The 24,547-nt window shown below is 36.6% G+C and overlaps 1 pseudogene across 1 annotated transcript; it reads left to right on the top strand.

Moving 5' to 3' along the window:
• The first annotated feature begins 200 nt into the window (after nt 1–200).
• Nucleotides 201–24,547, top strand: LOC143568607 (protein TRANSPARENT TESTA 9-like; annotated as a pseudogene). The gene is made up of 21 exons (XR_013141596.1): nt 201–567; nt 2,531–2,582; nt 2,710–2,786; nt 2,912–3,045; nt 3,131–3,227; nt 3,376–3,433; nt 3,570–3,678; nt 3,767–3,890; nt 4,714–4,900; nt 4,999–5,295; nt 11,198–11,286; nt 11,359–11,429; nt 12,461–12,571; nt 12,759–12,824; nt 13,871–14,008; nt 14,131–14,236; nt 14,313–14,384; nt 15,897–15,955; nt 16,059–16,218; nt 22,982–23,148; nt 23,798–24,547. The product of XR_013141596.1 is annotated as a protein TRANSPARENT TESTA 9-like (transcript).

Raw genomic sequence — 24,547 nt, 5'->3', positions numbered from 1 at the left:
CGAACCCATTTCCATACTCGAAATCGCATATTTAAAAATCCCGATTTATGCACTCCAACTGGTCGTTATAAATAACTCCTCACAAGACAACAAATCAAAGCCCATAATACCAATAAAAACCCGACCCACCCAATAAATAACCCATCCCGTTTGCCAGCTCATGCCTTTAAGCTTGTTGTGTCAACTACACATATAAATATCACAATCATCTTATTATTAACCTTTAACCGGAAGAAAGTATATCGGCAATCGGCGATCTCACCGTCCAAATTCACACACACTCGATCGATAATCATACGCTCTTCTTCGTCTTCAATTCGATAGGTTTACGGTAACCGTTTCAAATTAGGTCATAATTAGGCCGTAATTAGGGCTTATAGTTACGTAGTTTGAGAGTTTACGGTGATTTGAAGTGATCAGAGGTGGAATGTTATTATTGTGAGATTGATATTATATATGATATGAGGATGTTGAATTTAGACTACTTGTGAGAGTTGATTTGATTTGGAGAAACATGTGGTTTTCGTTTTGGAGAGCTAGAGATCGGTTTACGTTGGATGAACTCAGGTAAATTACCTAACTGTTGTTGCTTGTTGTTCGATTTGAATTTGAATTTGATTTTGAAATTTGATTGAATGTTGTTGTTGTTAGTGGTTGCTTAGGTTAGGTTTTAGGGTTGGGAGATTTAGGTTAGTGCAAAATTGTAACGTTGAACGCTTGCGGTTATGTTATGATGATTTAGTGCTTTAGTTTGATAGGGCATGTGATGTTTATAGGTTGATAGGGTATGGAAAGGTTTGACTAGATTAAACTTTATCGGTTGGAATAGTTATCATGATTAGCATTGTCTTAGATACTAAAATTGCTGTGTGGCTAATGCATATATGCATAAAGGATGTAACGTTATAACATAAGGATGAAACTTGTCAAGATAATTTTAATTCGATCCATAGTCATCAAATGCACTATGTGCAATTAAGGCGCGTAGAGTGCAAAAGTGACGAGGGCCTAAAAAAACGCTCTTAAATAATTTTTTTTAAAGTATATTATGTATATGGAAAATAATACTATTCTTTAAATAGATAAATAAAAGCTATTATATAACATTTAATATCATCTAATTAGTGCCAAAAGTTCTAAAATAGTCAAGATTCAAATGTAATTCCAAGACTTGATTAACAAGATGTTCAATGTAATTTGTTTGACCTCTCCTAGATTTAAGTTTCACTAGCATTCCTTGTGTTTCTTTTTCTCGGATTTTATCTTCTCATTATACCTGCTGTAGATAATGGCGAAGCGCTCGCCTAGGAACTAGAAGCCCATTTATTGGGCTTTGCCTGAAAAATGGGCCTAGGCGCAAGAAACGTGGGCTTTTAATAACTAAAGGCTATGAATTTTAAGGAGTACTTAACAAGAAACTAATTATGTTTGAATAAAAGAGATAGGTACCTGAAACAGAAACAAAAATCAAGCTGGGGATGAGCGTGTATAAAACCATAAATATGAACTAAAGCTCAATCAGATTCTTTTGTTGTTGCTATTACTGGTTGTTTAGGTTAGTTGTTAGGGTTGGGGGAACTGTTTAGGGCAAATTTATGTTATGATGATTTAGTGGCTTAGGTTGATAGGGTACAGAAAGCTTTGACTAACAAGTATCATGATCAGCATTGCCAAAAGAATACTAGAATTGCAGTGCAGCAAATGCATCTATGAATATAGCACATAGAATTTTAAATTGAAGAAGAAACTTGTCAAGATAATCTTAACTTTTAAACCATATTAATCATCCATGAATATCAATCAGATACTTTTGTTATGTATATGCTACAAACTTATAAACTAAAGGCTAGAATTTTGAGAAATACTTAAGAGAAACTAATTATATTAGAGGACGAGTGTGTATGAAACTATAAATACGAAAAAAAGTAGAATAGTGGGAAGAGAATACAAAACAGTTATCCAAATTCCAAACCCTAGTTATTGGAGTGTTGGCATGCAAATAAAATATCTTTTTATGGAAGTATATGTATATAAGATAGCACAAGCGTTAAAGACTATTGTTTTACTTTTTTAAAATGATAATTTAAGTCTTTTGTATTAGGGTTGAGCTCGGTACCAATCCCAAATTTTCCAAAAACTTGGTACCGGTACCGAAAATGCTTAGTTCGGTACCGGTATTGTAGGCAAAATTCGGAAAATATCAGTATCGAATTTTCCGATCCCGATTTTTTTAAAAGCTTGGTACCGGTACTTGTATTGAAATGCTCATTGCGGTACCGGTACGGTACCATTTGCTCATCCCTATTTTTTATTCTGTAGTAACTACTTAAAGTACTTGTGTGGCTGCCTTGCACATAGAGTTGTAACTTCCAAATTTGAAGAAGATCAAAATTTGATAAAATACATGTAATTATTTAGTAAGCGATGATGAATGTACGATTTTGTTTTGTTCACTGAACATCAATCATATCTATGGTGTGCTAAACAATCTTGATATTTGTACCCTGTAATTGATTAACATTCTTTGCAGAAATTTAACTGACCAGCTGATGAAAATTCAAGTTGTTAATGACGTTAACAAGGTAAAAGATCCATAACTCCATCATCTAGAATTTTATGTATTTTGTTTTTGAATTCATAAAACAGCAAATATATTTGTTACAATGATGAATAATGTCAGTGACATTAACTTTGCTTATGTTGCAATAGGCTTTTGTGATTGAGGCACTGAGATCTATTGCAGAGTTGATAACATATGGCGACCAGCATGACTTGAACTTCTTCGAGTGCGGTTCTTGAGAACTTGACCTTTACTCTATTTATACTTTTTATGATTGTGCTGTACATCGTCACACGTTTGTGTTTATACAATATTAAACAAGATACATGTTTAATGATGCCTATTTGGCAGGTTTTTTATGGAGAAACAGGTCATGGGGGAATTTGTACGTATACTGAAGATTAGTAAGAATGTGATTGTTTCAGTTCAGTTGCTTCAAACAATGAGCATTATGATTCAGAACTTGAAAAGTGATCACTCAATATGTAAGAATTGTTTTATTTTTCCTTTTTTAAATTGTTTATTTGCTTCTATATGTCAACAATTAATATCTTTTTGGTAAATGTGCAGATTATTTGTTTAGTAATGAACATATAAACTTTCTTATAACTTATCCTTTTGACTTTCGGAATGAAGAGCTTTTGTCATACTATATATCCTTCCTAAGGTTAGCTATATTTACACCCATCTGTTGGTTTTCAAAAGTTATATTTTTCTGTTATTAAAATGCTTTATCTGTTGAGTTTTAAATGCTTTATCTGTTGAGTTTTATCTTTTTTTTTTCCGAGACTGATTTGAATTTGCATCTTTTGAAGAGCAATCAGTGGGAAGTTAAACAAAAATACTATATCTTTGCTTGTTAAGACTGAAAAGGTAAGTTTGTATCTGTTCTATATATGTGTGTATGTATATATATATGTGTGTGTGTGTTGTGTGTGTGCATGTATATTATCTACCCCTTGCTTTCTTTTTGTACCAATATATATTTTCATCTTTTCTGTGTATCTAGGAGGAAATAGTTGCTTTTCCACTATATGTTGAGGCAATTCGATTTGCTTTTCATGAAGAGGGCATGATTCGCACCGCAGTTCGTGCATTGACATTAAATATCTATCATGGTTAGTTCTTTTTAATATTATATATTTGCTTCCCCAAATTACCCTTGGTGTTATTCTACAGTAATTCTTACTCATGTTTGTTCTGCAGTTGGAGACATATATGTTAATAAATATATTGCCACTACCCCTCATGGCGATTACTTCTTGAACTTGGTTAAATTCTTTAGAGAACACTGCATTAGCTTAAATGGATTGGTATCACCTATTACAGAGTGCGTATCGTTTGTCTTAAATTATTATTAGTTTGATAGTTTTCAATAAGGAGGCCTAAAGTAGTTGCTAAATCCTGTTCCTTCTTGAAACCAGTTTGAATCAGGTCAAACAAACCGAACCGGTTAAACTCGGGTTCAAACTGGTCAAGTCCGATCTTTTCCCCTAAAAATCAGGTTGGAGCCCTAACCGGTTTCATCGAAAACCGTGTTCGGCTGTCTTTGACCCAACCCGATCCGGTTTTAACCTGAACCGGTTTGGGCCAAAAACCTGATTTGTGCGCTTGCATATGGGCCCAGCGCTTCTTACATGCCAAATCTTTTTGCCGTGTTATCTATTTAAAAGCTGACTTATTTCATATATAAATTATACTTTTAAGCTGTTCCGTTGTTCCTTTTATAACTTTAGACTATTACTACAAAAATGTTTTAAGTTAAAGCATTACATTCTAAATTCAATAATTCAAAGTTGACAATTTAATTTTAGCAAGAATGTTGTACGAAGTATAAAAGTATGCAAATTTAAGCTTACATCATGTGTAAAAAAGTTTTAAACTTTTAACTCATAAAAAACATTATATATCACCCAGAAGTTAGAAATACATATATTATATGAAAAGAAAAATAATTTTACTCACGGGGCTTAAAGAACCAGGCTTTTAGTACCAGTCCTGGGAATGGGCCTAACCATTTGGACTTAACCAGGCTTAGAAGGACCAGTGTTTTTGGGCTGGGCACAAGATCGGTCTTGGGCTTAGGCCCATTATACATCTTGCATGATATGTTGGTTTCATTTAACCGGCCATTATATTTTGCTATGACACAGGAGCCAGGGTTCAGAATTAACCTCTAGGATACTCTCTGCAGTGGATGAAATTGAAGACAATTTATACTATCTTAGTGATGTTGTATCTGCTGGCATTCCAGATGTCGGGGCATTAATTACAGACGGCATGTTGAAACTTCTCATATTCCCAATGCTTCTTCCTTCATTAAGAGCTGAAGCTTCCGATGTATATGTTTTCTCTCGTTATATGTTTCTTGTTATCATACACCTCTACTAAAAACTATTATTTAGTTATTTACTAAACATTGAATCTTGTTATTTCAGAGGAAGTTCGGCTCAGTCACTTCTCTTTATCTGCTGTGTTGCATATTGCGGATTCTTAAGATTAAAGATCTAGCGAATACTGTTGCAGCTGCCTTAATTTGTTCGGTTGAATCGTTTACCGCCAAAGTTTGAGGCTAAGCACAATGGATTCATGGTGGACCATGATGAGGAGAGCCATGTAGATGATGAGAAGCCAAGTGGAAATCTGGATTCTAGTAGCATGATGATTTCTATTCCGAGTTTATCTACTTCATCAAGTGGTCCACATCATTGCTGCCGTTCTGCTTCAGTTTTAAGGTATTTACTATTAAAAATACTTATTCTTGTGATGGCATCCTTATGTTTTTCTGCACAACCATTTGAATAGAGGTGGAAAAATGGGTGGGCTGGGTAACGGTGAAAGCATGTTTGAGTTGAAACACATAGTCATGGTCAAGTTGGCTGACCTCAAAACGCTTTTTTTAGCCTTTTTTTATTTTTTGTATACATAATGAGTGTGTATATATTATTACAATAGTAATCTAATAATTTTAATGAAGTGAGTTTTAGGTTTTATGCTTAAAAAGTACTCTTTGGATGATTTTTTACATGTTTTCATCTGACCTGTTACTTTCACAGCAGTTTTTTCTTCTGATTTTACCTATTAGAGATAATAAACAGGTTGAATATACCGCCTCTGGTTTTTATCCTTTGTTTCGATTGTCCACCAGGTCTTATTTTTCTGATGACAGTGTATTTAATGAAACATTTTCTATAATAAAATTTTTGATTATATATGACACTTGGTATATGTATCTCTGTGTTGTCACCCTTTAATTTATGGGTTTAATGAAAATATGTGCTACTTGCTAAGTTGCTATACATACCAAATTCCAATACCTGTTACTAGCTTGGATGCGACTTTAAATAGATAAAAGTGTCAACAAGTCTGTGAACCTCTAGATTTATCAAGTTAACATAAATATTGATAAGTGGTTTCAGCTTTTTGAGCGAGTACATTTGATACGGTTGTAGTTTGAAAAATGATACGAGCTCTTTAAATACTTCTGTAAAGAATAAGATGGTTGTAGTGAAGTAATGTTTATTACTTGAAGGTGTGAGAAATACATAAACAACTACATCTATTTATACACAAATAAACCCTAGCTATCAACCCATAAAAGGCCCATGGGCTTTAGCCAACTATATGGGCTAAAACCCTAACTAAATACAACTAACACTCCTCCTCAAGTTGGAGCATAGATGTTAATCATGCCCAACTTGTTACAAATAAAATCTATCTGAGCTTTTCGGAGCGGTTTAGTTAGAATGTCTGCTAGCTGAAAATTTGTCTTCACATGAACTGGTTGAATGGAAGGAGGATCAGTTTGTGTGCCTACTACTCGATCTCTGATAAGGTGGCAGTCGACCTCAATATGTTTTGTCCTCTCATGAAATACTTGATTCTTGGATATGTGAATGGCTGACTGACTATCACAGTATAACCTCATCAAGTCATTAGAAACAACCCCGAGCTCTCTGAAAAGACGACGAACCCATGTCATCTCTGATGTTACATCTGCCATGGCTCTATACTCCGATTCGGCACTCGACCGGGAAACCGTGTGTTGCTTCTTACTCTTACATGATACAAGATTTCCTCCAACAAACACACAATATCCGGTGGTAGATCGTCGAGAAATCGGACAACCTGCCCAATCTGCATCTGAGAACCCTGATATCCGACCATCTCCTTCTTCCGTGAAAGCACCTACACGACAATGACCCTGATCGGAGTATAATATACCCAAGCCAAGTGAGGTCTTAAGATATCTTAAGACACGAAGGGCAGCATCCCAGTGACCGGTGTATGGTGTAGCCATAAATTGGCTCAGAACACTGACAGTAAAGGAGATATCCGGTCGTGTGACGGTTAAATAATTAAGTTTACCAACCAACCGTCTGTATCGCTCAGGATCTTTCATTGGATCTCCTTCCTTTGGGAGGAGTTTCTTTGTAGGAAGCATTGGGGTATCAACAGGTTTACAACCCAGTAAGCCACATTCAGTTAACATATCAAGAACATACTTTCGTTGGGAGAGAAGTATTCCTTGTGGAGAGCGGGATACTTCTATGCCAAGGAAATACCTCAATCGACCTAAGTCGCTGACCTGAAACTGAAACTGAGACTGAAGAAACTGCTTGAGTTCGGTAATCCCGATCTCGTCATCACCTGTGATTATAATGTCATCCACATAAACAACTACGATAATCCTCTTTCCTTTCCGGTGTCTAAAGAAGACAGAGTGATCGTAGGCACTCCGAGTCATCCCAAACTGTCCCATAACACTAGAGAATCGACCAAACCATGCCCTGGGTGACTGTTTAAGACCATATGAACGACGTAGTCTACAAACTTTCGAGGCCTCCTCAACAACGAACCCTGGGGGCTGCTCCATATATACCTCCTCCTCAAGAACACTATTAAGAAAGGCGTTCTTGACATCAAGCTGGTGGAGCGGCTAATGATTAATGGCAACAAGGGCGATACAAATATGGACAGATGGCATTTTAGCAACCGGAGAGAAGGTTTCATCGTAATCAATGCCATATGCCTGAGAATACCCTTTTGCAACCAACCGAGCCTTTAAGCGGTGTAAGGAGCCATCTGGGTGTAGTTTAACCGTAAACACCCAACGACAACCAACAATACGCTTCCCTTTAGGAAGTGTTTCAAGATCCCATGTATGATTGAACTTTAGAGCCCCAATTTCATCTTCCATAGCCTGTCTCCATCCTAGGTGAGCGAGAGCGCTCGTCACATTTTTGGGAATCGGGTAGGAATCAAGGGTAGTGGTATACGCATGAGATTCAGGAGATAGGTGGGTGTAGGCAACATAGTCCTGAATTGGGTAACGAGTACATTTCCGGGGTTCCTTGCGAAAGGAAATAGGTATATCGGGAAATGGGGCACCAGGAGGATCATAAACGGGTGTATCAGAGGTTGTTGGATCGGGTAAGGATGTATTAGTGAGAGGTGTGGATTGCTCAGATGTAGACGGAGTATCGGAGGGTATTTCGGGGTCGTGGCCTGGGTGTGAATCAAGAGTCGCTGATGTTTGACCCCTACCTCGCCTAGCATATGTGAAGAGAAGGGCTATAGCACCGATACCCTTTTTGAACCCGTGAGTAACCAACAAAGATACAACGAAGGGCTCGGGGATCAAGTTTGATTGTTTTCGGACGATGGTCATGAACATAGGCAACGCAACCAAAGACTTTAGGTGCGAGAGGAAAAGGAGTACCGGTGGGACATAGTACAGAAAACGGTGTTTTACCATGAAGAACGGGTGTGGGCATACGGTTAATCAGATATGCAGCTGTGAGAACGGCATCTCCCCAAAAACGATGAGGGACACGTGATTGGATCATGAGTGTGCGAGCAACATCCAATAGGTGACGATTTTTGCGTTCGGACACACCATTTTGTTGAGATGTATATGCACATGATGATTCATGAATAATGCTGTTGTTTTTTAAGTACGAAGAAAAGTCGGTGGAAAAATATTCCTTAGCATTATCGGATCGGAAAGTTTTAATGGTGGTGTTAAATTGGTTTTGAACATAAGCATTAAATTCTTGAAATATGGAAAAAACCTCACTACGAGATTTCATCAAATAAATCCAAGTAGTGCGAGAATAGTCATCAATAAAGCTAACAAAATATTCAAAACCCAAAGTAGATTTGGTAGGGCAAGGCCCCCATACATCAGAATGCAAAAGTTCAAAACAAAAACTGACTCGATTAGACACTCTAGGGGGATAGGGACGCCTGGTATGTTTACCAAGTTGACACGACTCACAATGAAAATTAAAAGACGGAAGTGGTAAATCTGGACGCATTTGCCTCATAACCGCTGTAGAGGGATGACATAATCGACAGTGGTCCTCCTTGACTGAAGCAGTTGCTGTAGAACATGTAGGACCTGACGGGAAGATTAAGCAGTAGAGGCCTCCAGATTCAGAACCTGTGCCAATCAGACGGTTCGTCCCTAGTTCCTGAAAGATACAGTGAGTAGGATAAAATTTAGCGGAGCAATTGTGTTGTTTAGTAAGTTGGCTTACCGAACAAAGGTTATCGGGAAATTTAGGAACATATAGAATAGACGAGAGGTTTAAGTTGGATGAGGTGTTAATGGATCCAACCCCCAGTACAGGACACGAAGACCCATCAGCCAGTCGAACAGGTTGGTGGGAGACTTTATTAAGGTTGGACAGAATACCCGAGTTCCCAGTCATGTGATGAGTGGCACCCGAATCAATAATCCAAGATGAAGGACTAGGAAGCGTACCTGAATCGGCCGTATTGGCACATGGAGTAGGAACAGGAGCAGGAGTCTAAGAGGCTAGAAGCTGCTGGAGACGACAATAGTCTTCTTCGCTAACTGTGTAGGTGGGAGTGGCGGTTGGATCTGAAGTCTCACCAGCGGCAACCAAACGAGCTTTGGGACGAGGAGGTGGCTGACTTCCAGGAGGGCGGTTCGGGCAGTCCCATTTCGTATGACTTGGTTCCTTGCAATAGTGACAAACAAGACCACCGCCCCGTCCAATACCCTTTTTGTGGGTCATATGAGAACCTCGACCAGTACCCCGACCAGTAGATGTATACATAGCCGATGTATCAGTAGGAGGTAGAGTTGCACCAGGACCATACATTTCCCGTAACAGGTGAAAGGTTGATGCAACTGAAGATGTAGCAGCGGAGTTGCTCAACAGTAGGGGTCGGGCGCTTGAATACTTAGGTGATATCCCGGCAATGAAGGTCATGACATCCATCTTGGCGTTTCGCTCCTCCTGAATCTTCAAATCAGTAGTAGGTGGAAACATAGTGCGAAGCTCATCTCGGAGTTTGCAGAATCGTGTGAAATAGTCGGTAAATGTAGAATCACCTTGCTCGGCCCGACCATAGGCTTGAACCACAGAATAAGCATGAGAGATAGACTCCTTAGCCGAAAAGGATGAAGAGAGGTGATCCCACATTTCTTTTATGGTGGAAAAGTTTTGAGCAATAGTAAGGATTTGTGTATCCATAGCATTCCATAGGGCCATTAGGATTCCGCTATCATCAATTTTCCATTCTTTGGTAATCGGGTCCGGGGGTGGTTTAGTGAGATGGTCGTCTTTTTCCATACTTTCAAGACCCTTTTGGACAAAGAGACTTCACGAACCCCAATTTTTTGAGTCAAGCTTAACGGGAATGCGAAGGACAGCAGAGTAGTTGATAATACCTGGAGCAATCTGACTTTCAGTGGTCTTTTTGGCTTCCATTGGATCTGGTAGCTGGAGTGTTTGAGCAAAACTCGAACACAATAACCGAGACAGACGGAAAAAGTTGTCGTATCAGAAAACTAACAACACAGGAAGCTTCGGAAGTAAAAAACAACAGATCTGGAAAAAATCCAGTGACCGGAAACCCAGTCACGCGCCCACACGCGCCGGTGCGTGGGCGACAGTGGCGGTGCGTGGCGGCGCGTCAGGTGGCGGCTGGCGGCGATTTTTTGACGGATGATGTTTCGGAGGTTGCTGGTTACGATGGTGGCGGCGGTGATGGTAGGAGGTGTCTCGAAAAAAGATTTCGTGACAAAACAGTAGGTATAACGAGGTTAAAGCTCGTTTCAGATCTGGTAGCGGGCTGGTCAGACTATGGTTCGGATCAGATGGCGGCTAGGGTTTGGATCGAGAGCCGTAGCTCTGATACCATGTGAAGAATAAGATGGTTGTAGTGAAGTAATGTTTATTACTTGAAGGTGTGAGAAATACATAAACAACTACATCTATTTATACACAAATAAACCCTAGCTATCAACCCATAAAAGGCCCATGGGCTTTAGCCAACTATATGGGCTAAAACCCTAACTAAATACAACTAACAACTTCAACTTGAGTTTTGTCTACTCTTCTTGAATGATTGGTCTAGTTACCACTACAAGTATTAGTTTCTTAAATTTGTAACGATGTGGCAGAGAAGGAAACTAGTACAAACATATTTTTCATGGTATAATGGAAATCTGATAATGGCTGTTACTTCAGTATTTTGGTTTTTGTTAGTAATTGTCACATAGCTAAAAGCGAGCATCATTTTCTCTTGTTATGATTTTACTGATTTGTAAAACGTGTATGGGGATTACAAGACACTTGTCTACTTCTTATTCTTATACAGGGATGCTTTGATGTCTTACATCACAAGCGGAGATGATATGCAAGTGGTTGGTTCTTTGAGTGTATTGGCCACATTTTTGCAAACTAAAGGTTGTATGCTATTATTTGTGTTGTCAGATTCTGCTTGATTACATATATTCTCATATTTTTTTTGAACTTCAGAGCTTGATGAATCAATGCTAGATGCTCTTGGAATCCTTCCACAACGTCAACAACATAAGAAACTCTTGCTGGTTTGTTCTGCTAACTTTTTACTTAGATTTTTCACATTCTTTTAATTTTGTTTTCTTAAATAAATGATTGATAACTTTACATTCTTTTACTGTTTATGCTTTTATAACAGTGGTGGGAAAATGAATATTTTTTTACTTAGATTTTTCACATGTTATATATATATTAAGTTCCGAATGTTGATTGTGAGTGAGTTTTACTGTTCTCTTAAGAAAACTTTTAAAGCACATAGTACAAGCTAATTAATGTATTGTTTTCTTAAGGTGCGGTTTCAGCCCACATGAACTTACTACACCCTTCAATTTTTAACTATGTTTATTTTATTCCCAATTAGATCATGCCACATGTAACATTCACATTGTTTTTTTTTTCTTTTTCTGTTATAGCTTTTAAAACATGATGTTTTATTACTTCATAAAATTCTGAAAATACTGTGTTATGTGCTTATTTTTATCTACGTACTGATGCAAATTTCGTTTAAATCCGAGTTGTGCGTGTGGTACAAGTTTTTGAAGCACAAACGTACAAGCATCAATGCTTTTAAACTTTTATAGTTTTAGTCAAACTTTCTATTTTATTTAAATACTTAGATTTCATATTTGGACTTTTCTTGTAAGTTCTCTTCTTGCGTGGGGTGGGTTATCTAAAAGTTTTGGTTTTATTTTAAAAACTTTTGAGAATGTTTACTTTTTCCGCAATTCAATGTGCCCGAGTGCACAGCTTTATATGCCTTTTTATTATTCACTTGTTTTGTGGAGAATTGTAAGTACATAATTACATTGCCATATAATAAAGGGTTAGTACATTAATTATGTTTTTGTTTTAATCTATTTAGTGTATCTTTTAACATGATGTAGTAAGAGTTCATCTTTAGATCATTTTAGTCCCGTTAAATTGATTTAGGCCTTATTTACTTAATATTGACTCTTTTTAAAGTTGGGCTTTAAGCATTTAACACCATAGATAAAAGAAGTATTATATACTTCTTTTCGACTAGTGAAAATGTAATGCCTTGTATACTTTGTGATTGCAGAAAGCCCTGGTCGGTGAGGACTCTGGTGATGAACAACTTTTTGCTTCAGTAAATAGTACATCGAAGGATGGGAGTGATGGTGAACTCAATATTTACCTACAAAGATTAAAGGTATGATACGTTATACTCCTCGAGTCCTCGTTAACCTTGATTGTGATCAACAAAATTTGTTAGTTAAAATTTGCATAAGAATGAAGGGTATCAAATATAAATATTGTTGCCTAGATGATCATATACATGAAAAAGTGACATCTTTTGCAAATTGGGATCTTTTTGACACCTCCATTGTTGTTAACAGGACCAATATGAAGTGTCGTGTTCATACCAGGAAATTGGAGAAAGCCCACATGTACATAGATGTCTAGTACTTTTCTTTTCCCTGCTCTTTATATTTTTTGTTAGCATGTGGCCAATATGTTTTGTTAGCATGTGGTTAATTGTTTGCAAGCTTTCTCGTCTTCTCAAATCCTTGCATGCTTGAGCTTAATGCTTAATGTACTCATTGTAGTCAAAGTCACGAGTCTAATATCTATTCGCCTGCTAAGGATGGGGAACGACTCTAGCTTGGGTTGTAAAGAAATGAATCTTTGATTTGACAATGGCATTATAAAGATATCAACAATTTGATCAAGGTTAAATATCAACAATTTGATCAATTTGTTGGTTTCTTTACAAAGTCACTGCCAACTCAAAGATTTCTCTCTTAAAGACCAAACTTACATTCGTCCCTTGTCCTTAGCCTGTGGGGGAATATGACTAGTTATATTTATCATTATCATAGTCTAGAGGTCGAGCCGGGGGTCTCACCGGAAGCAGCCTCTCTATCCCTATGGGATAGAGGTAAGGCTGTCTACATCTTACCCTCCTCAGACCCTACCATAGCATTGCTATTGGTGGGATATACTGAGTACGATGATGATGATGATGATGATAGTCTAGAGGTATCTTCTTGTAATATCCAACTCTAGATATTGACTAATGTTAAAGTTAAACCCAATTATCAGTACAAATATACAAATACAACCACTGGGTTATTTCATTATGTTATACCTGTTTGACCCGTTTCCTTTTTTGTTTAACATGACAACTTAGCCCATTTGACTTGCTAAAGATGAAACATAATTCAAATAAACCAGTTTTTAGGTAAATTGGTTGAAATCACCACCTCTAAGATGACTTTCAACATGCTTATATCATATCTATGAACTCGGGCCCACATGCCTGAATAGTTGAAGGAAATGGTTCAAGGGGTTATATGCATTTAAAGTATACTTTGGGTGGTCTTTCAACCCGTTTAGAACATTCTTTAGCTTAGGTTTTTTTGCTTGATCTGTTTAAACTTGAACACAACCTAAATAGACACTTCATAAGTAATATTTATTCTGACAATTTGTATATTCTTGGTTTAAGGTACTTGATGCGTTGATTGGTCTTTTTTCCCGAACAAGCATTTCAGCAGATGCTTTATGGGATGGCGGTTGGCTTTTGAGGCAATTGCTTCCATACAGTGAGACTGAGTTTAACACTCATCATCTTCAATCCATCAAGGTAGCTTCAATATTTTGTGTTAATAAGTTATATTCATAATGCTTGTTAAAATTGTAATTAGTTTACCTTACGTTGAAAAATAAGATATGTGAAGAGAATTGATTGTAAATTTATTTTTACAGAATTCTTTTATTAAGTGCTGTAACCAACTTGTTGAAGAGCAAAGAGGATCCTGGCCCGAGCTACTCATACAGGTGCTATGTGATGAGTGGAGAAAATGCAAAAGAGGTACTTGATGTCTATGAGAAGTAAATTAAGCTTTTATATCATATTTTATAAAATCATTTGTTATTTTTAATTGTAGTAATTGAGGCTTCCTCCCCTCGAAAGGATCCCAAGTCCATACTCTTCCCTACAAGAAAATCATCTTCGAGTGGTATGACTTCTAATATTCTCAATCATTTAAACCAGAGTGTGCAATTTTGACTGGGTTGCTTATGCATAGGTCGATTTGGGTTGCGTTTTTATCCCAAATGGTCACATTAAATAAGTTAGCTAACATTTGAAACTCTGAAAATCTATATTTTATGCATACAACGTCCAAATTTGTTTTCGTATTAAGGCATTAGTTATTTATAGTTTTTTTAAGCGAACAAAAAGGGTTGCCATTTTTAATATACCCGTTACCCAACCCATCCATTAGGGGTGTGCATGGGTTGGTTTTGGGCCAAAACTGTAATTATAACCGAATTTTCGGTTAATCGGAGATTGATAACCGGTCGGTTTATGTAAAGTCGGTTATGGTTAATCGGTTTTAAATGTTAGTTTGGTTCAGTTATGGGTAATTTAACCGTGAACTAAATTTGGTCTTGAAATGTTTGGCCCTGACTAAAATGGCCCAAAATAATGTAACTGGGCCTAAAAGTTTGGGTTTGAATTTTTTTTTAAACCGCTAGATAAGTTGTGATTACACATTTGAGCATGAATAATTTGAGTTTTACCATTTGACATTGATATAATTCGGTTATATGTGTTGGATCGGTTCAGTTACTGTGTTTTTTCTAAAACTACAAGTTCGGGCTCTTGTGCTGGTTATGCAAATATCAACAACCGAAACTGACCCACTAATTTTGGTTTCCAAAAAAATTAAAGCCAACCCATCGGTTTTGATTAAATTTGGTTATATTTTTAATTTTTTTTTGGCTTTATAATTTGGTTTATGCACACCTCTATTTAGGGGTGAGCACGGTTCGGTTCGGTTATTGGGTGAAACCCAAACCTAAACCTAAGCTATCGATTATTTTAGAAAACCAACCAATCGGTTTTCGGTTATTTGATTATTCGGTTTTCGGTTATTTTCGGTTTCGGTTTAGGTTATTTTCGTTTTTTTATTGTCAGTAGACATTACAAAAAAATAGAATTCAAAAAAATTGAGTACCTCATACATATTGAATTCAAAATGCAAAAATAGGCACGTGTTATGTGGAACCAAACAAATACAAAGTTAAGTAGTAGAGTTTAAAGTTTAACAACGTTCTTAATAAAAAAACCAAAGGCTTCCTGAATCTTCATCTTCAAAGTTTAGACCCAATTTTGATTATCTTCATGATCTTCATCACCATCAATGGTAGATTCTTTTGGTGTTTTGTTTCTGGCCATAACATCTTAAAAAAAACACGTAGAAAACATATGTTCGATTAATCGGTTCGGTTCGGTTTTTTCGGTTTTTTTAAAATGGATAACCTAACCTAAACCCAAAAATCGGTTTTTCGAAAAACTAAAAAATTAACCGTCGGTTAATGCTTCGGTTCGGTTTTTCCGGTTATGCGGTTTCGGTTCGGTTAATTCGGTTTTATGCTCACCCCTACCTCTATTGCCTATCTTTCCACCTGTAATTTAAGTATGGATTTGAAGTACTAACATGATTTTCAACATGGTTTTTTGATAGATGTTATACCCATTGAATCATCTCTTGCTGCTGGTGAAGCGATGTACGAGCGTGTTAAGGTTTTCCCCAGATTCAAACCTTATTGCATATTTGCATGTCTATATTTTATATATAACTAGTGAATGTAAATGTGAAGTTTTATTTTTATTTTTTTGAAATTAGGTGTTTGTGCTTCTTCATCAGCTTCAAATTTTCTCAGCCGGTAGTTCTTTACCAGATCAGCCTCCTATTCTTCCTCCAGCTGAGTTTCTAGAAGTTTCCCGAGCAAAATCTGCTGGTCTGAATACTATTGGTCCAAAACTGAGCACGGAGTTACATCTGAGTTAGTATTTGCTCGCCTAGTTATATAACTGTTGCATACTTAATCCGTTTATCTATTAGTGGGGGTGATATGTGTGTTTGTTTTTATCTATAATCAGTTCAAATACATAATATTATCATAAAAAATGCTGAAAGAGAACAGGTAAAATTGATCGAAAGTCACTTAAATGTGTATCAAAATATAAAACGCATACTACCTCTTCAATTTGAAAATCATATTTTGGACATCACTTATTATAAATTATAATATATTACATGCATATATAAGTCTATAAATGTCAGTCCTGAATCACACCGATTCCTAAAGCTTCTATAGAGGGTCTAAGCTGTCTGATCCTTTGTTAAGGCGTCATACATTGTAAAGGTGGCAAAACGAGTCAATAAGAGATAATTTGAAGTGCAAATTCGGAATTACAAAAATAATAAAAAAATTGGCAATCAATTGTTTAAAATTGAATTATGAATTTGTTTTTCTATTTCGATCTGTTATTTCATTTCTAGTTAATTTTAAGAATCAGTTTGTTTTTGATATAGCTATATATATCGGGTCTAACATTTAGTTTTATATAGGTCATGTTATTTTGTATTTGAATAAAGTGTCGAGCCAAGTTGTTTGGACTCATCTGTTTGGTTCATTTGCTTTTTCTGCTAATTCTAATTGAACCTGGGCTTCATGCGGGTCAAAATGGGTTAACCAATACCTTTGCTTTCTTAGTAGTATAATTCCCAAGTTTTAAACAATTTAGGATGTTGTAACTTGTAAGGATATAAATACACTCTAGAAGACTTTTCATCCCTCCACTATTAATATTTGAATATTGTTGATCAATTCTGATTCCAATAAGATGAAATCAATAATAAACTTTAACATAAATCTCTAACCAGCCATGATTCACTTGTCGGGTTTCGGTTAGATTGTACATTATGATGGTTTAATAGATTAATATAAAAGTTATCTTACATTCTCTCACTAGGCCAAAGGATTATTTATGACGGGTATTAGGTAAGTATGATCAGAATTAATACTCATTTTAGTTTTAAACTCAGACTGGAGCAAAGAAATATAGTCATTGAATTAAACATAAAGTCAAGAGTCAAGACTACCATTAATCATACAACAATCCAATTTCAAAACTCAAGTTATGATCAAATAGACGATTAATCCATTTAATGTTTATTGTATAACAACTTCTATATGCAATTAGGCATGCATAAACATATTTAGAAAAACAAAGTATTAATGAGGAAATTTTTTCTATATAAACGCAAGCAAGAGCAAATATGCAATTAAATAAGGTCTTTAGTAAATCCTATCTTCGAAACAAGTTCTTCGAATAATTTAGCTGGGAGCTCCGGATCTGTAAGCATATTTTTGGTACTTATATACTCAATACAAATATTATTTTCCTCAATTCTCTCACGGACGAACAAGTACTTTGTAACAAGACTTATCCAACACCAGTCGAACTATTACCGTTCGAGAAACTAACGACGACTGAATTATCACAATAAACTACAATGGTCTAGAAATGGAATTATTGATTTTGAGTCCAGTGACAAGATTCTTTAGCAACATTCCATGGCAAGTGGTGTTATAAACAAGAACGTAGATTCAACCATCATAGTGGATGTTGTCGTCAATTGTTTTTTTGACTCCTCTATGAGATAGGTACGCCTGCTAACATAAAGAAATACCCGAAGTGGATTTTGTATCATCTTTGCATTTGGTAAAAGTTAGAATTAGAATAACAGACCACTTCCACATTGTCACTCCTTTTATGAGTCAATTTATAACAACCTAGCATGCCAGTTATATAAGCGATATCTGGATGAGTACAGACTGGAGCATATATAAGGCTCCCGACTATTGTTGCATAAGGGATCATTCTCATTTACGCCTTTTCAACCTCGGTTGTCGGACATCGAAATGATAAACATCTCCCTTAACTACTGGAGCTACACAGGCGGTGCAGTGTGGCATGTTATACTGTGAGGACATGCTCAGTATAGGCCTTTTGAGATAATCTTGGAATTCCACCTTTTAACTTGCAGATTAAATACTCTTGACCTTCAGGTTGTTTCATGAACACATCTTCTTGCAAGTCACTGTTTACGAAAGTTGTTATGACATCCTTTTGATGTAGCTCGAAATCAAAGTGAGCTACGAGGGCCATAATGATTCTTAAAGAATACTTTCGAGAGAGATGCGAAAAAGTCTATTGATAGCTAGTTCTCTTTTTCTAATGAAACCATTTGCAACCAATTTAGATTTATAGCGTTCAACGTTTCCATTCGAATATAGTTTTGTTTAGAAGATCCATTTACATTCTACGGGTTTTAACAACGTTGGGTAATTAAACCAAATCTCATATGTCATATTTCTTCATGGAGTCAAGCTCATAAATCATAGCTTTATTCCATTCAGAAGAAGACTAGTCATTGCTTAATGGCTTCGCTACAAAGGTTGGATTAGTAAGCTTTTGGGCATCCATTTCAGCTAAAAGCTAAGTAGGTTACATAGTTTTCAAAATTAGTAGGCCTTTTGGACCTAGATGACCTCATGAGTTCAATGTTGTCTTGATTTGGGTCGTTTGAGGTGCCTTCATCTTCAGGAATATTCAGATTCTCATGAGGTTTCGAGAGTGTAAGGGGCGGTGCAGTGATAAGTGGTGTAGCATGTACAAGAGTAATTAGAGTAAGGGACAAGTCCGTCCTCGCCCTGTCTTGTACTTCATGCAAAATATAAGAAGGGTTTTCACTATTCCCCCTGTTCGTGTAATCCTTAAGAAAATGAGCATCTTTGCTTTCTACAATACGAGTGACGTGGGGAAGACAATAGAAACGATAACCCTTTAAATGCTCGGGATACCCGATAAAGTCATAAGTTTGTAACAACCCAAAATTATCGCATCATAATATTGTCTGTTTTTGTTAGAACGAACCACCATTGCTTCACGAATTTGTTTTCGGTTTCCCTAGTGGAGATTTTCTAAGCGGCCACTCATCTTGATACTACTCCCGTCTGAGCATGTTTAACCATGGACTTCTCTTATCCATTATCATTAAGCGCCCAGAAAGCGTTACGATAGTGAAGGTATCAAGTCACTTATAAGGAAATGAAGCCTTTGCCCCCCTTCACAACCGATGTGGGATCACTTCAGCTTTTTACCCTCACCCTTTAAGGGTCCAGCATCCTCGCGGGACCTGGCACCGTTGGTCTAGCCTTGCCTCTGATACTATTTGTAACAACCCAACATTATCTCGTCATGATGTCCATTTTGGTCGTGACAAACCACGATCGCCTCATTGATTTGTTTTTGGTTTCCCAGGTGGAGACTTCCCCCATCCTGATACTACTCCTACCCGACACGCTTAACTGTGGAGCTCTCTCATCCACCAACATTAAGCGCCCAAAACACATTATGATAGGAAGATATCCACCTTCTTATAAAGAAGGTTCCATTCTCCACAATAGAATATTACCTTTGTAGTTAATGCGGAAAATATCGGATATCGGTCAAGGACATCTGAGAAATCCCTTATCGCGGTGAGATATTGGTGGGATATCGGTAATTTTAATATAATATAAAATGCATATATATAGCAATTTAACACTAATAATTTTGTATACTCTCCTCCCACTAACAAATTTACCTTTTGAAACTTGCAAAACACTAACAATCATAGCAAGTAGGAACTGATTAAGATTTAAAACACTAACATAGAACACTAAAAATTGATAATTAAGACTTAAAACACTGATATCGGGAATGTCGGTGATATATCGGTCAAATATCGCCGATATTATTGGCACCGATATTTTACCAAGGGACCGATAACTAATATATATCACCGCTAGGCGATATCGACTGCATAGAATATTTCAAGGTTATTGTTTTCATGTCGAGTTTCTTATAAAGGATTGTAAAGTTTAGCTTTGGTGCAGCCCATACTTTCATTTATCTTAGACTCGGTTTCCTTTATGTCGAGAGTTCATTAGGAGTTTTACAGACAGATTTTAAGACCCTATTGAGTATATGAACATTTACTTTTAAGGCCCCCGTCCATAGGAATATAGATAAACGTGAGTTGGCTAACATACTACGTACCATGTCCACTAGGGTCGTGTTTCTTCTCTTAGCGAGACCATTCTGCTGAGGGGTACTTGGCATGGTGTACTGGTTCACGATCCCTTGGCCCTTACAAAACTCATTAACTGGACAAAAAGCCTCAGTATGTCTACCGTAATATTCACCTCTTGTATCTGATCTCCCAAACTTTAGTTTGTTGATCTAGTTGTTTTTCAACTTCAGTTTTATAATCTTTAAAAGTTATGTGATTCGGATTTTTCCTTAATGAGATACAAGTATATATAATGTGAATAATCATTAATAAAGGTGATAAATGAGGTATGTTTGCTTATTCTAGCGACACGGTATGGACTACTAATATTAGTATGATATCTAACTAATTAGAGCTCCTGGTGGCACCCTTGTTATTAATTGCTATCTTTTGCCTTTAATGTGTTTGGCACGTCTTCCAAAACTATTGAAATTGATAAATGGTAAAACTTCATCTTTATCGAGTCTAGAAGTACGTTCTCGTGAAATGTGGCCTAAACGTTGAGGCCACAACATGGATTAAGTTTCAATGTCTTGTTTTCGTTTTCTCTTTGTTACGTTCTCATTATTATTATTGTTGTTATTGTTATTGTTATTGTTATTGTCGTAACGATCGTGACAAATCTATAATTCAACGCGCTTTGTTTTAGTTCGAATTCCGTAGCGAATGTAACGAAATCGAATGTGTCGTTTTAGTTTTCGTATCGTAACGAACATGACGAAAACCGACCAAATTCGAGTAGATTAACCACCTAAACACCAGAAATCGACATCGGTCGGGTTTTACCAATGATCGGGTTTTACCGACCGATGCTGCCCCATTGGTCCACCTCAAGTTTTGTAATTTTTTTTTTACTTTTTTACTTCCGGTACAATAACGAGCGTAGCCAAAATTGACCTTCTCAACGCTTGGGACCGACGACGATTGGTTTAGCACAACTAGTTTTTAACGATGCGCCGCGTAAAAACTAGTTATACGATAACAAAGATTTAGAGAAGTAATCATCTAGTTCTAATTTATAGAGACCACCATCTAGATAACCACAACCAAACACTTGAGAATTTAAAGAAATAGTAAGTTTGCCATGACATTGAGAAGTGACAAAACCCTCTATGTCTAACTTTGATCCTGATACAAGATTCCAAGTAATCTTAGGAATATATAAGGTATCATAAAGTTTAATACATAAACCAGTTTTCATTATTAAGTCTAAAGTTCTCATGGCCTTTACAACAATTTCTTGTCCATTCCCGAGTTTAAGTGGTCTTTGGTTTCTTTCCAGCTTCTAGATTGAGCCATAGAACTAGAGTCAAACCACTATGTATTAGATGGAACATTTATATTAAGGGGCTCAAGTATCATATGAAGATGGTTACCTTTCTTTTTTAGTCACTCCTTAAAGACTGAGCAGTCTCTCTGCATGTGACTAGTCTTTTTGCAGAATTTGCAGTATTTGTTGCACTTGAATTCAGTTTATGGACCTTAAAAACATCATCTTAGTACTTAATGCCATTAGCCGAACTCTTCTTCGGATTAGCAGTCATCATGTAAGCCACATTCAGTCTATCCAACTTTATACGCTCTTCCTACTGAACGCACATAGTAATCAACTCTGCTATCAACCACTTATTCTTCTGTGTACTGTAGTTGATTTTGAATGCTTCAAATGATGAAGGAAGAGAAGTCATGATGTCATGATGAAGTGCACCAGAAAACCGTCACTAAGCTCCATATCTAATTCCTACAGCTTACGGGCCATGTCATTCATCATCATGATGTACTCACACAATTTCAGAATGAGAGTGCTAGCATGGACCTTGGAAGTTCCCTTGAATTGTTCCTTCACATTTGCTAAGTCTTGGCATTAGGTGAATTAGGATTGGATCCTTTAATGATTTTACTAATGGAGTTTTTTTCATGAACATAAGAGACATTCAGTTACACCTCTCCCATTTCTCATGAAGTATCCTATCCTGTGCAGTACTTTTATCATGAAAGGCAAGAGGAGCACCTCTCCCATTAATTAGTTTCGCAGATTAGCTTCCACCTCAGTTTCGCAGACTAAATTCATAGGAACATCAGCTTTGCAAATTAATTTTCACAAAACTGCCTAACTTTCGTTAGGATTAAAGTGTCGTTGAACATTTGGACCTTAGTTTCGCATAAAGGAATAACCACATTAGTTTCGCAAAATTAAGCTAGTTTCGCAAGACTTCATTTGCGAGATTTTAACCAGTTTCTCAAGGTTTTCTCATGCAAAAGTTATCTAGTTTTGCAAATAGTTCTATTTTGCGTTTGTTAGTATCCGCAGATTCCTTCCGCGAGAAGTTATCTTGTTTCACTAAACGAACACCACTTTTGTTAGGGATTTAATATTCGCAGATTCCTTCCGTGAGAAGTTATTATAGGATATTTAAATTTTATAAAACAAATAGATTAATATGAAGTTAATCTTACAAATATTAGTCTTTTTAAATTTGTAGTAGGGTTCTGTTTATTAGATTCGTATTAGTGATAACTGATTTATTTATTTTAGTAGCATAGGAATTGTAGTTAGAAATCCATAACCTGTGTTCAATATTATTATTAAATGTATGTGTATGCCTAAATGTTGATTGTTTATATTTTTTTAAAATTTTCAGTTGATGCACTACCATGTAGAATTGCTTTCGAGAGGGGGAAGGAACGTCACTTTAGCTTTTTAGCAGTTTCCATGGGGACTTCTGGTTGGATTGTTCTTGCAGAGGAATTACCTCAAAAACCTAGTTATGGAACCGTTCGTGTCGTTGCGCCTTTGGCTGGATGTAATGTGAGTGTAAATAATCTTATATTTTACCTTTTAAACCATTCACTGCTGTTGCCAGTAGGGGTGTAAACAAGCTGAGCCGAGCCCAAGCTCATTTAACTTACTGCTCGAGCTTTGCTTGTTTTGAGCTCTATTTCGAAGACTCGAGCTTGGCTTGTGAGTAGGTTTTCTAGTTCAAACTCGACTTGGGCGAGTATTATTTATTAATTACATTATGTATATCTATAATTACATAACCGTCGTTGTGTATGGGAAAGAGGGCTTCTACCTATGCTTGGTTGGGAAAAGGGTGAATGGTCCCAAAAGGGACGGGAAAAAGCCACTAGAAAGGTCATCCACCAAGTATCAAAGGCGCTGGGTAGTCCACTTTATCCGTGACTCTGAGTACAAGATTTCCGGGATCAAGAAACTAGCAAACAAATATATAGTAACTGTGCTTTTCATATAAAACATAAGATACGATATTTAGTAATTTTTATCATAATTTATAGATGATAATTATTAGAACTCGTTTAAACTCAGCTTGATTTGAGCTTGTATTGAGCCGACCTCGACTAGCTCATGAGTTACCAGCTGTCCATAACAATCTTCTGAGGGGATTAAAAGTATTTTACTTTATTTTTATCTATTTTTTTTTGCATTTTTATTACAGCCAAGAATAGACGAAAGGCATGCAAGATGGGTACACCTTCGAATCCGTCCATCTACTTTACCCTTAACCGAAACCGCCAAAAACGCTGCCAATCTTAAACTAAGATCAAAGTCATTGGTTGATGGAAGATGGACCCTTGCATTTAAAGATGAAGTCTCTTGCAAATCTGCTTTGACCATGATTCTTGAAGAAATTGATTTGCAATGCAAGGAAGTAGAAAGAAGGCTTAAACCTTTATTACTATCTGAAGAAATTTGAACACTTTAAAGTATTCGGGTCAAACAGTCAACACGACCCTTAAGCCTTTTGATCATACTAATAATGTCGTGCATGTGTGCGTTCTAACGTCCAGCCACCTGTCTGTAAATGTCCATAAGACAACCTTGGCTAAGGTACATAGGAAACATATAAATATAGATGATAACATATTGTTTTGTCGTGTATTTTGTTTAGTAGATTGTTTTTTTTGGCTTTCACAGTGTTTGTTAAATCCATGTAGGTGTATTCAATTGTTGTTGCTTGTGCGAGAACAATGTAAATTGTAATCGCGATTTGGTTTACAATGCAATATGCTTAGAACTGATCCAAGGCAGTTTTCCTTCTTGATGTGGTTGAATGTGGTTACTTTTCAGATTCACTAATCTTTGAAACTAACTTGGCTATATACGAATAAAGGTGCACACTATAACCGGTTTCTACCCAGAAAAAACTGGCGTTTAGTAACCGGTTATGCATTTTGGCCTAGTAACC

The sequence above is a fragment of the Bidens hawaiensis genome, unplaced genomic scaffold, assembly GCF_021521415.1.
Source record: "Bidens hawaiensis isolate Kalapana, Puna unplaced genomic scaffold, B.hawaiensis_p1.1 tig00024026_1, whole genome shotgun sequence".
In the NCBI taxonomy this organism is placed as follows: domain Eukaryota; kingdom Viridiplantae; phylum Streptophyta; class Magnoliopsida; order Asterales; family Asteraceae; genus Bidens; species Bidens hawaiensis.
Note: the sequence above shows the minus strand (reverse complement) of the source record. Positions and strands in the feature narration are given on the sequence as shown.